This window comes from Buteo buteo, chromosome Z (genome assembly GCF_964188355.1).
Source record: "Buteo buteo chromosome Z, bButBut1.hap1.1, whole genome shotgun sequence".
Taxonomy (NCBI): Eukaryota; Metazoa; Chordata; class Aves; order Accipitriformes; family Accipitridae; genus Buteo; species Buteo buteo.
In genome coordinates, this window is record NC_134204.1 from 26,189,365 (window position 1) to 26,201,790 (window position 12,426).

At 38.6% G+C, this 12,426-nt stretch overlaps 1 protein-coding gene across 6 annotated transcripts in view; it reads left to right on the forward strand.

The window, feature by feature from the left end:
- The window catches only part of LHFPL2 (LHFPL tetraspan subfamily member 2), a 125,706-nt gene that overhangs the window by 63,854 nt on the left and 49,426 nt on the right, over nt 1–12,426 (forward strand). For 5 of the 6 annotated variants that reach the window (XM_075021786.1, XM_075021785.1, XM_075021791.1 and 2 more), the window contains one exon: nt 645–697. The gene's annotated coding sequence lies outside the window, so the exon portion shown is untranslated. Of the gene's footprint in view, nt 1–644; nt 698–4,726; nt 4,806–12,426 lie in introns of those variants that run through there. The other variant, XM_075021790.1, reaches the window with a different exon arrangement.

A 12,426-nucleotide genomic window follows, 5' to 3' on the forward strand; every position in this document is an offset into this window, starting at 1 on the left:
TTCCTTGCTGCCAGGGCTAACTGCTGGCTCATGTTTAGCCCACTGTCTGCCCAGCCCCCTAGCTCCATTTCTGAGAGCTGTGTCCTGGGTAGTCAGTGCCCAGTATGGCCAAGGGATTAGACCATCTCAGGTACAGGACTTCATGTTTGCCCTTGCTGATTCCATGAGATATGTGTGTGGGGTGGCAGAAGGGGTTTGGAGGTGTGTTTCATAAGCTTGTGGGGTGAACATGCTGTGTTGTTTAGGTTTTTATTCCAGTGGTTTAGGAACTTTTGGAGTTCTTGCTAAGTCATAACTGATTTAAAAATGTTGTTATGAATCAGAATAGAATATACAAATTTAAAATGTATTTTCAAATCTTGGCATACTTTATTAGTAAAATAGAAGAAGAGAAAAATATGCAATTTTGTGCATGCTTAGTAGATATGTGTTACTCCTTCACATGTGCTTATTTTTCTTGGCTCCTTACGGGTTGGAGTGATGCTGCATTTCTAGCAAAGCAGAAGTGTCCTGGTAGTGAAATGTTACCCATGTGCATATAATCTCTTACAAGCAGAGTTGTACCATTCCAGCCACCAATAAATATCGTTTTGATGGTTTTGGCTCTATACTTTTCTTACATTTTACGCCATTTATTTCTCTAGGTATTGCCAGGTGTCTGAAGTAGTTGACCAAGACCTAAGGACTTGGAACAGTGGTGAGTAAATGAAAATCAGATTATATTATCTGGTATTTTCACATGCTCTCTGACTCTGAAGTTTGACTGGTGTTTGAGGAATGGAAGATGTGCAGTAGGTTATGCCTTCTGAGTATTTTCTTCTGAGCACCAGGTTCTTGTTCAGAGCATTCATCTGACTTTTTTCAGCTGAGATTTTAAGAAGGCGTAGAGGAGGTAGTCTCAGTGACTGCATTTGATAAGTGAAACCTCCTCCCCCCGCCCCTTGACTTAGAAAATACTGAACTTAAAGTATTTCAAGAAAAATAGTTCAATCTATACTTGAAGCAATAACATACACTGTGACCCATTGTATCAAATAAATAGTGCCTGAATCCAGACATCTCAGAATTATGCCAGTGTACATTAAGCAATTATAAAATCAGATATCATTCTAGAATACATGGAAACCTAAGGTAAGTTAATAAATTGCTGCAGGATGAATATTTGGTCTTACTTTAAACCCCCAAGCTTATGTCTGTGGTTCTTAACTCCCCCTCTGCAAACTGTGGTGTCCTTCGTAAAGATAGATCATTTTGTTGATCCTCTGTGCCCTGCTCATTGCTGATTCTTTGCTTGTACCTGTTGTGTACCTGTTGTGACTAGAGAAGAATGCAGGAAGGATCTAAGGAAGGACTTTAAAAATTTCAAATACTTTTTAAAGTGAGTTTTGTTTAGTAATGAGTTTATGAATACATTACTTGCACTTCCCTGGCTGTAGGTGTAGGCTGGCAAAGAGAGGCTTAGAAATGCAGAGATAAACTCACCACCTGTTAATTGTACTTAATAGTAGTAGTAGTAGTAATTGTAATAATAGTAATACTTTCAAAAAGCAACTATGTTTTCTTGCCAAGATATAGTTATTTGGAAAAACGTAATATTTCTATTTCTTTGGTTTCCATAGCAGACCCAGTTTATGTGAAATACTTTGCATTTATGGGATCTTGTTTCATTTCAGTGCTGTTGGCAGCAAATGTAAGTTTTTAGCACCCATGCATTTGGCTGCATGTGCTGTTGACTTGGTGGCCAAGAACCAAATGCAATACAGTGAGAAACTCTTGCCTTGTTTTTGTCTTCTTTTTTGTTTTAATGACCTCTGAAAATTATGTTTGTATAGTTAATTTCTAGAAATACCACTTAGTTAGAACTTTGAAGGAATTTATCATTTTAAAACATTTACCTTCATGTAGTCCTGTGTTTACTATCTCCTTTCTATTTCTGCTTGTATTTTACCAGGAAAAGCAAATAAGTGAATTTTAAGTGAATGTGTAGTTAATTTTAGATAGTTCTTTTTGCCTACTGTTTATCTACCCCCCTGCCCTCATCCTCCACCCCCTGACAATTCTCAGGACTAAACTGCTGTATTCATGGTGTCATCAGTGCATGAGTGGAATGAATTGATAGTTGCTGTGCACTTTCCATCCACCTTATTCCTCCTCCTTGGCAAGAATGAAACTTATTCTTCCCTACTGTGTTTGCCAGGGCATTCAAGAGTGCTCAAAAATAAGTGGTACATTTTCTGGTCTTTATATTAGTTCATTTAGTACTCAGTACTCTAGAATAAATGTTACAGGTCCTTACCCAGTTTTGAGTCTGTTCAGTTATCTAGGATATTTTTGGTCATGGTGGATATGAGAAAGACCCACACAACATTCAAGTTCCCATAGAAAAATCCACGTTTTGCCCTTGCCCTTAAGTGTAGACTTAATAGGAGTCACGTTAAATTTCAAAATCATGAGGAACTGTGCAAGAAAGAATTCAAACTACATTGAACATCATCAATCTATATTGTCCTTCCTGAGATACCTACATGTATATGAATTTATATGGCTTAATTTACTTATGTGCCGGTGTGACACATTTATTCGTGCTCTGTGTAAGTTAAGTGTTCCACAACACACAAGTGTGCCACTACGTTGAAACAGATGTGCTAACCCAACAGGTACCACTCCAGTGCATGTATTATGTGATCCCACAAAAAGCTGAAACTTTTGTAAAGTTTCTTTACAAAGGTACAATGGACAATTCTGGTCTGTGCCTTTTCACACGTAGGATCTGATAATATCATATGCCTGGTGCTCAGAAGTCACTCGTCCCAAACATTCTGAAAATAAAAACTATCCTTCTGTCAAACTAAACATATCTATTGTTTAAGAGAAATTTAAAGAAAATATACTTAGTATTTTAAAGTAACTCTAAAACTTCCTTATGACTGCTGCTTGTTGGTGACTCAAGCGTATTGAAAAGTAGTTTTATAAACAATAATTCATGTGAAGCAACTTCTGTTTTTTTACTGACGTTTAATTGCATGACTTCAAACTGAAATAATTTCCTTCTTTACAGAGTGCTGATACTTGTTATTTTATGATTAATATGGTGGCTATTCTGGTGGGATGCTCTGATACGAGGCCTTGATTCACCAGAGAATGAAAAGATATGTGTAAGGGCTATTGAAATATGGTTAGAATGCTGTTTGTTTAGAAATTAAGGAGGTGTTTAAGAGTTTCGTTGAATAGGGAAAAAGCAGAAGCAACAGCTTTTGCTAAACTGTACCTTGCTTGTATTACAGATTATAGTGAAATACCGGACCAGACTTTCACAGCAGTTGCTAGGGCTGAAAACTGAACTGTATACTGCATGGTACGCTGTCTGGTGTTGCTACATCATAGACAGTTTATATAGCTTTATCTAACAATGAATATAGGTATTCATTCTTTCAAGTTTGGTGCTCTTTAAGAAGCTGCTAGTTAAGAATTAGAGAGACTTATTATTAATTTAAAATTGCTTCTTGGGTAGTGTTACAGATAATATGACATACTTTATAGCAGTGTGCCTCGGGCCAGTTAAGAGGGGAGCCCTATAATGCTTAGTGACATAACAAAAACACTTTAAGAACATGAAGCTAACTTAAACAATGACTGGAGCAACTGTGAGCAGCAGTATGTGGGAAGTCAGTGTAGAGGGTTAAGTGTAGTGGTGATGGTAAAATTGCACAGTTAATAGGATTAGCTCTGTGCAGATCTAATATGTTGAAAGGAAATTGAAATTAGAACTTTCCCTTCATAAATAAATATGTAAATAATATAGTTTCTCTCCAGATATACTAATGAGCACAGCAAAGGCCTAGTTGAGTTTTCTTCATAGGCATTGCATAAGTTGTCTGGGGAAAACATTTGAAAACAGGTAAGCACTTAATTCCATAAAAATCTTCACTTCAGTTGCAATAAAATAATTAATAAAATTGTAACTAAAAGCAAGAAATAAACAACTGAGATAAAAATTTAAAGGATAAAATTACCTTCTGATATGGTCTTAATGAAATCTTTGGTATTTTGCTTACTCTTTCCTCTTCTTTTTCTCCCCAAGGTTTCAATTTAATTATAAGAGCATTCACATACTCCCTGACTTGTATGTGTGTTACTTTTGCTGCAATACGAGTAGGATACAGCCTTATAATGCCTTTTCTGATAAACATGAAAGATAGACTCCAAAATTGTTTTGGGCAACAAAGCACCAGTTATTATATGTAAGATTAAAATAATATTAATCAAGAATTGATTGCTTAGTACAGGGTTGCTACACTCCTACCAGGACCCGCACATCAGAGCTCACAGTGATCCATGCTCCAGTGAAATGCCTCAGCAAAGGTCAGATGCTGCACTAAATTTCCATGTTGGACATCTCTGGAAGGCAGCAGGTGTTAATGTGGTTGGGGCATGTTAGCCTGGGGACTCTGATGGTTGATAGTGAGACTAATCCCTGAAGATTTGGAGGTTTGATCCCCTCTTAATAGCTGAATTTTCACAAGCCACTTGCCACTATTTTTGCAGCAGGTTGATAACATAGGTGCAGTTCTTGGACCATGGACTCTTGGCATTCCAGCTACTCTGGAACCTGCCAGCTGATGTGACAAATATTATTCTGTGCTACATGAAAATAAATGTTTTGGCCAGCCAGTCCAGTTCCTCTACAGGTAATAATACTTACCTGGCTTTCCTGCATAGGGTCCTGGTTGGCATTGGAGGATGAGGATTGTGCTTTTGGCCTTGGGAACAACTGGGAGAAACCAAGGGGAAGGAAAGCAAGCAGAGTGAGTTTCTGAAGGTCTTTCCTCGTGTCATGATAACCTGCAGAGAAAGGAATGTCATGGTTTGTTCAAGGTGTTCTAGCTGTCATCTTACCTATGTGCTGAACTTTGTCTGCCTCATGACAGTGCTTTGTGACTGCAGGAAATATATTCTAGATTTCTGATGAAGCTCTGCTGTATCTTAAGCCTAAAATAGAAAAATTGGTAATAATTTTGAGGTGACTAAAAGGTCCCTGTGTGTTAATCCCACATAGTTCACAGAAGAATACAGATGGGGACATGGAGTTGATCTTTGGGTTTTATGTTTGGTTTGAGATATGTGGTTTTGTTTATATCAGTACAGTTTTGTACTATGTACATAACAGCACAGAGACAGGGTGGGATTTTTACCTCTGGAAGCCAAAAATAGAGGTGTAGCCAGTGTTGCTGGCTTTACTGGTTTTTGTTAACAGCCAGAATAAATAGGAAGTCATGTATTTGTACTGCTTTTCCTCTATGAGCAATCTCTTTTCTGTGTAAGTGCTTTGCCTTTTTTTTTTTTCCCCTCCCACTATAATTTATCTTTGTTTACTCCTTCTCTGGAGAACTTTAAGGTGATTTTAAAGGATTAATCCAAAATTGCACCCCACTTCCATTTAACAGAAACAAAAATAGCAGTGGATGTTTTTTAACTTTCTTTCCTTTTGTCTGTCTTCAGAGGGGAGAGAGGACGAGTCACCAACTTGGGAAAATACTAAGGTTTGGAGTTCTTTCCTTGGGGAAGGCACTGGGAACTTTCAGACACTGTAAACCACATTGAACTGATAATTTGCTTATGGAGCAACAAATACAATTGCTAATTTTAATTTTGTTATTTCTGGAACCTAGTGTAGTTCTTGATATGGAGATGCTATGCCACAAGCAGTGAGTAAATAGCAATTGCAGCCACAGGAAGAAGTGTGGCGTAGCGGATAGTGTTGCCTGTCCTGACTCTTGCATTTGATTTCCGCCTCTGTTATTAACCTGCGGAATGATATTCAGAAAGTTAATTTATTTCTTACTCTTTTTGTCTGTTTAGATTGCAAGGCCTTTTGTCCAGATACTGCGCCTCAGTTCATCTCACTGTGCTTTGGTGCCTATGGAGTCCTTTAGTTGCTATAGTATTACTATTTTTACTTGCAGAGTTTCTCCTGTGCTGTGACATTAACTCTCAGGGACTCACTGTGTGACATGGAATCCTGAGACATTTGAATATTCATTCTGCAACAAGCTAGTAATACTGTTCAGAGCATGGTTTAATATTGCAACTGGTCTTACACAACTGAAGGCTGATGCCAAAAGGGGCAGTACCGCTTCAGCCTGTTCTTCCCCCTCTTGCATCAGGCCCCAGCCCCAAGGTGAGTTCAAGGTAAGCAAGCAGCTGATTCAATAAAAAACCCTAACTGCCTGGGAAGGAAAACTGCATCAGGTAACTATGGTGGCCTGGCTCGTCCTGTGGCTGAGAAAGTACTAGACGTAACACAAGGGACAAAGAGGGAATAAGCAGCTGGAAGTATGTGGGGAGAGTAGTACTGTTTCTTTCAGCAACAGATAATAAATACACCAGATGAGACACAGCATGAAAACCTAGGCTTATAAAGAGCTGCATTTTACAACCAGATTTTGAATGTAGCAGAAGAATGGCTTGCAATGGATGTGACAGCCCAACTTCAATCCTGCTGATGTTAGTTGCTGCTGTTACATATTCTTCACTGGAAGTATTTTTTTTTCTAATATAGCTTTAGAATTGGTTTTTCTGAAGTAGCAATCATCTTTGTGATCCACATTACAATTTCAAGGCATATTTCTGATGCCTAAATATAACTTCGATTTTATTTAATTTTAATTTAAATTGAAGTCTCCTTAATCTTGCAAATTGAGCTGACAGAAGTTGCTCTTGATGTGATATAGTCTACAGACCTTGTATTCATAATTTCCGCTTTAAACTCTGTCAAGAAACTTCATTCTTCTTTGAAAATGACTTCTGTAATTGGAGTTGACTCTTTAAAGGGCATTTTTCACCCACTGCCCTTTCTCTTAAAAATGTATACAACAGATTAGATTGGTTTCTTTGATCTTACTTTCTTTGTGAGCCTCATGTAATAAGATCTTGTGTTGAAGGACCTGTCTTTTCTTCCCCACTTGCCCTAAGTGTTCATGAAATAAAGAGGGCTGAGCAGGATGGAGGAAGAGAGAAGTGAAATGTTAAAATGATTTTGGAAAATGCAGTGACTAAAATTGAGGAGCTTTCACATACAGCCCACACATGCTTACGAGAACGTGAATATTTCCTGTCGATCACATTCACGGATGAGGTCGCTGAGTAAATTCAGCTAAGCAAGGAGAAACAGTTCAACAGCTCAAAAAGCAAGCGTGCCTCTGAGAATGCTGCAGCCCAACGGGGACCCGGCTCTGAAGCTGTCTGTACGACTGACCTAGCCAATGATGTTGATGAAATTTCACATCTGTTATTTCTTACTGCCCACTTTTCTGGCAACAGCCAATCTTCATTTTTTCCATTATAGGCAGCTGCTGGAACTAAAAGGAGCTTGAGCTTGTTTTCAGATGTACTAAATAGACTATGTTTTACCTCCCCCCCCCTTCTTTCTACCACATACTACAGCACACTTCAAAAGCGCAGGATCTGTGAGTTGTGCACTCTAGATGTGTCTGAAGATAAGCAGATGCGTTAGCCTGTGCATGCAAATAATATCTTAGAAATGAGGCTATCATAAAGTCCAGGAAAAGAGAGATTCTTAAAAAGCAGCTGTCAGTGAAAGAAGAAATCTATACAGATTGAGAAGGACTGATTGTCAGGAATCACCAGTATTATCACTGAAACTTGCCTTCTACCCTGGCTGTGATTAGGGTTACCTTCTGCAGGAAGTACAGCAGTGCACAGAGCTCAATGGTGGAGCCAAGTACTTTATGTCCAAGTAGATCAGAACTGCTTGAAAGAAATAGTTCCTTTTTCGTTTTGTGAGGCTGACTTACCCTTTTTCTCTATGTCCCAAAGAGGAATTCCTCTCTTGTATCCTTATGACCCTCTCTAGTTTAAGCTATTGGAGCTTAGATTACTTTCCAAAGCCATTAAAAAGGAGCAGGGTATTAGGGCCTCTTAGCAAGTTTGCAAGTAACCTGTTGAAGTCTGTTCAAACCTGTATGTCTAAATACGTTGTGGAATTGAAGCGTAAGAAAATAATACTTCCCCTCCCGCCCCTAAATTAAGTGGACAGACCACAGAAAAAGCATTCAGTGAGAATTATGAACTGAGAACCAGGCTACTTGGTGAGTGAATGTAACTAGCTGAACTTTTTATGAATACCAGGGAACCACCAAAATCCCTACTTCACTGATTTTTAAAATAGCATGAGATCAATAGAGTTGTGACTTTTCAAGGACATTTACTGATACATGTAGTCAGGAATCCCTGACACTTGAGTCCTGTGGTCTGATCATGCTGCTGCAGTTCTGCAGAGGGGCAGTGCTTCCCTCAGACTGCTAATTGCAGCTTCCCACGAGGTAATGCGGAATGACTTAGGACAAAGAATAAACAACAGTGGGGAAAAATATTACTGACTTTCAGTGCAATGGAATAAATGGGAGGAATGGATGGGAGGAGGTGAGGTAACATACTGGACCCAAAGGTGAATGTTGTCTTATGCTACATACCTCCTAAAATACTTCAAGATGCTCATGAAAAATGTCTTTAAAATTAGTATCTTATTGTTCTAAAATGTTAGAATGGTATTCTGGCGAAATATAGTTAATGTCCCTGATAAAATTGGGTATTGCTGTAATTGAAAAAAATTGCTATACCAAATGTAGGCTGATGATTTACCTTCATTTTGCACTTCTTATATCACTGTTTATCTTTTTTTTTTGTTGATGGTTTTATTCTTCCCTGCTAAAGCAAAATAGTTTTTTCTAGTTGATAGAAGGTTGCAGTTGTCCTTTACTGGATCATTTTTAGATCTACCTCTTAGACAAATAATACAGGAAGATAAATATTTTCATAACGATTCTTTTGGGGGTAAAATTTAATGCAGTAGAAAATGAAAAATTTTATAGTCTCTGAAGATTTGTAGCTTTTATTAAATGTGGAAAAAATCCTTCCCTGCAGATAATTATTTTTTTTGTGTCTTGGAAAAGTTGAGGCTGAGAAGAACAAAAAGAAATTCTATACAAGGAAGGTTGAAAACATCCCCTGAAATCCAACTAGTTTTCCAGATTGCGTTGAGGATATTTCTGGAAATTGGATACCATTCATATCCCTTCTTGAAACTGTCAAATCTGTTAGGAGTGTGATAAGTGAAGTACTCTTGCATGTACATATGTCAAAACAACATTATATTTAATGCAATTAAAGCATTTTCTATGTCTGCCTCCCTGGCATTCTCACCAATCCGTCCTCTGATGGCTGGTTATCAAGCTGGTTTTCTTTGTTACTGAAATGTTTTTTTATGACTGTTTACGTGGCAGCTGGGGGGGCTCCACCTCAGAGGTACTGCTAGCATACTAATGCTTGTGAAATACAGAGGGGATGCTGCTTAGTCTACGCATTTAGTATCTAAGTCAATTAAAAAAGAATTGACCAAATGCCACTACTCCTGCTTGGAAAGTCCTTATCCCATTTATTTTTACTTCTTTTAATCACTAGTCTGTGTGTACAGTTCCTTCTTATTAAAGGAAATGACTGAACAGTAATAGCATACTTTAATTTGTGCTACATTTCAGCAAATTATTTCAGAAATGCACCACTTCTGTTTTAGGATGGTACTCCACTAACAACAGTGAGGTGGGAATTAGGATTAGCAGTGCAAAATCATGATTTTTAAACATGTTTTATGACAGTCTGAAAGATTGCTATGTTGTTCTAGGTCTGATTGCAACTTGATTGCATTCATGTCTGTCCTATATTCTGACACTGTTGCAGTGGTCTGCATTCACTGCTGTGCCTGTAGCAGCTCACCTGTCAATTTTATTAATGAACCACTGCAGATATATATACTGTGCCAGTGGGGAAGCAGGTGTTCATGGTAAATCAAGATCTTTCTCTGTTCCATCTTGGCTGCACTATGGAAAAGTTCACTCTAGGCAAAGCAGAAATGAAAGTGAGGTAAATAAGTCGATAAAAGCTCAAAGGAAATAGAGTAACTTCTTAAAGCACTGAAGGTGCTAGAGATGATCAGCCTTATTAACCCAAAATGATGTGAAATGACATTTCATGAGATGCTGGTCTAGGAAGTCTATAACTTAAAAGCTATTTCTGAGCCCAGAGGTGTGAGTAGATCCTTAGTGCTGTTTTCAGATGTGCCTAGAGGCACAGCTCAGAATTATGTGCCTACAGAAAGCCTGTTGGGAGTCTTGGATGTTCCCAAGTATTTGAGTAGCCTTAAAAGAAACCTGGTTACACTGGCATACTTTTAATAATTTTACCTGTTGGAGCATCAAATAGGTCTACATACCATAAGCAATGCTCTAAGGCTGACTGAGTTTGATTCAGAATTATTACAAAGTGTAATTAAGATATATTTTAAGTGTTGTAGTGTTCGCTACATATCAAGGTGCCACGCTTAGATCACTGGTCGGCCCAGACCAGGGAAAGAGACAGATAACACACACAGTGTGAGCGCCAACTTCCGCCTTTTATTGCGCAGTTAATTCCTTTTATACTAACAAGGGGAGGTGGGGTTACAGGTACATCACAAGGCTGCGACTATCCCTCTAACTTTCCATGACATCACGAGATCTTCCGAACGCCGACCCCTACAAGTGTTTTGCAGCTGTCAGAGAAAGGGAATTATTTAACTGATAAATTATTGGCTGACATTATGGAGTGTAGTAATAGGTGTCCGTAACTGTGGTGGTCTAAGGAAACATCCAGAAAAGGAAAAAAGAAAAAAAAAAACCAAAAAGGATTTCAGATACATAGGCCTTCTTCAATGATACTCCAGAAAAGGGAAAAGTTTCTGCATTCACTTATGAGTACCAAAGTCTCAATTTATCTGTTAGAAACATTTCTGTTTTAAAAGTTGACTTTATGGAATTTTACAAAGGTTGGTGAAAATTAGAGGAGCAGATTAAGAAAGGGATAAATAGCAAACAGAACAGTTAGAAAAATCCAGTGGCTAGAGAGTTCTTGAAAAAACAGAGGTTAAAAGCTATTAATTCCCTAGCTGCCATAAGGTAAATAACACTTGTCCCCCTCACACCCTAAGATGGGAGCTAGTAAACTCTCAGGTGTCCAACTGTGAGGAACATAATCTGTTGGAATATTGCAGGAGCTTCTGAGGAACTCCCAAGGGTCGTGGTGGTGTCACCTCAGTACCACATTGTGCCCAGCTGCTTAGGTAGCATAATACTGGGGTAGAAAGCATAGAAGAGAGTACAGAGCAAAAATACTTTGAGAATTCTTTCATTAAGTCATTTTAAAAACAGACTGTAGAAAGGATGAGAAATAAGCTGTATGAGACAATAATTGGGTGGACTGGAAGAAAACTGCTGGGCTTGCTTGCTTTCTCAGGCTATGAGATGTTCAGGCTTAGAGATCTTAAAAACTTAGGATGAAGTGTTAGTACCTCTCCTTATGCTGGATGCTGATGATACAGAAGATTATACAGCTCCTGCTCTACAAACCCTTAAGCACATTGCATAGATGTATGAGAATTCCTTCTGAAGGTGAGAATCTCCTGTGAGAGAGATGTCTGTAAGTGTTTGTGAAAAAAGGACTGGGACCAATGCTGAGCTGGGTATCGCCTTGTTGCATTTTCAATTTTCTTTTGGGGGAAAAAAAAAGTTACTTCTAATTTGAATCTACTGAAGTATTTTGCATTAGTAAAGAGATGAGTTTGCTCAGCTGTTGCAATACTTCCCATTTTCTAAAAATATTTTTAATCTAAACAGGGACTTTGATTCCAGGTTTTTCTCCTTCTGAATACAGGCCAAGTAAAAATTGCCAACTTCGTAATGTATCATACAAAAATCCTATTTTCACTTTGAATGAGTGATTCACTCATTCATTTGCCATGACTGTAGTCGTACCTTGCTCCAGCATTGTTGAATTTACTGACTAGAGAAATTCTGAAGCCTTTGCCCCTCCTTATGATTGCTGCTGTGACAGAGCAGCTGGTAAGTGGTTTGAGCTCAGCCTGGTTGCTGAGGCCATCAGCTTCATTTAGGGCTTGTTCTCACAGCTTAATAACTGGATTTTGGTGAGAGCTGTTGAGTCAGATGCAGTCTGTTTGTTCTGCTAACAGGCCAGCTGTGGATATGTAAAATCCCCTTTCCCTGTTGCTCCTTGCAACAGCAGGTTTAATTGTTACAGGCTCATAGGAACCAATTAGATTAACAGATGTTAAAGGGAGCCAGTTTCAAGTCTGGGTGGGAAGCAGGAATTTGAGAAGGCTTGTGTAAGGGCTCGCTGACGCCCAGGTGGTGAGTGTCCGGCTTTGAGGATGTGGGTGCCATGAAAATTGCACCACTTTTCTCCCCAGTTTGCTGAGGCCAGAGAGGGATGTTAGTAAGAATAGCAGCCAGAGCATAATCTTACTTATTTTAGCAAATAACAGCATACTCCAGAAGCTCATCTTTGGTTTTGTTTTTC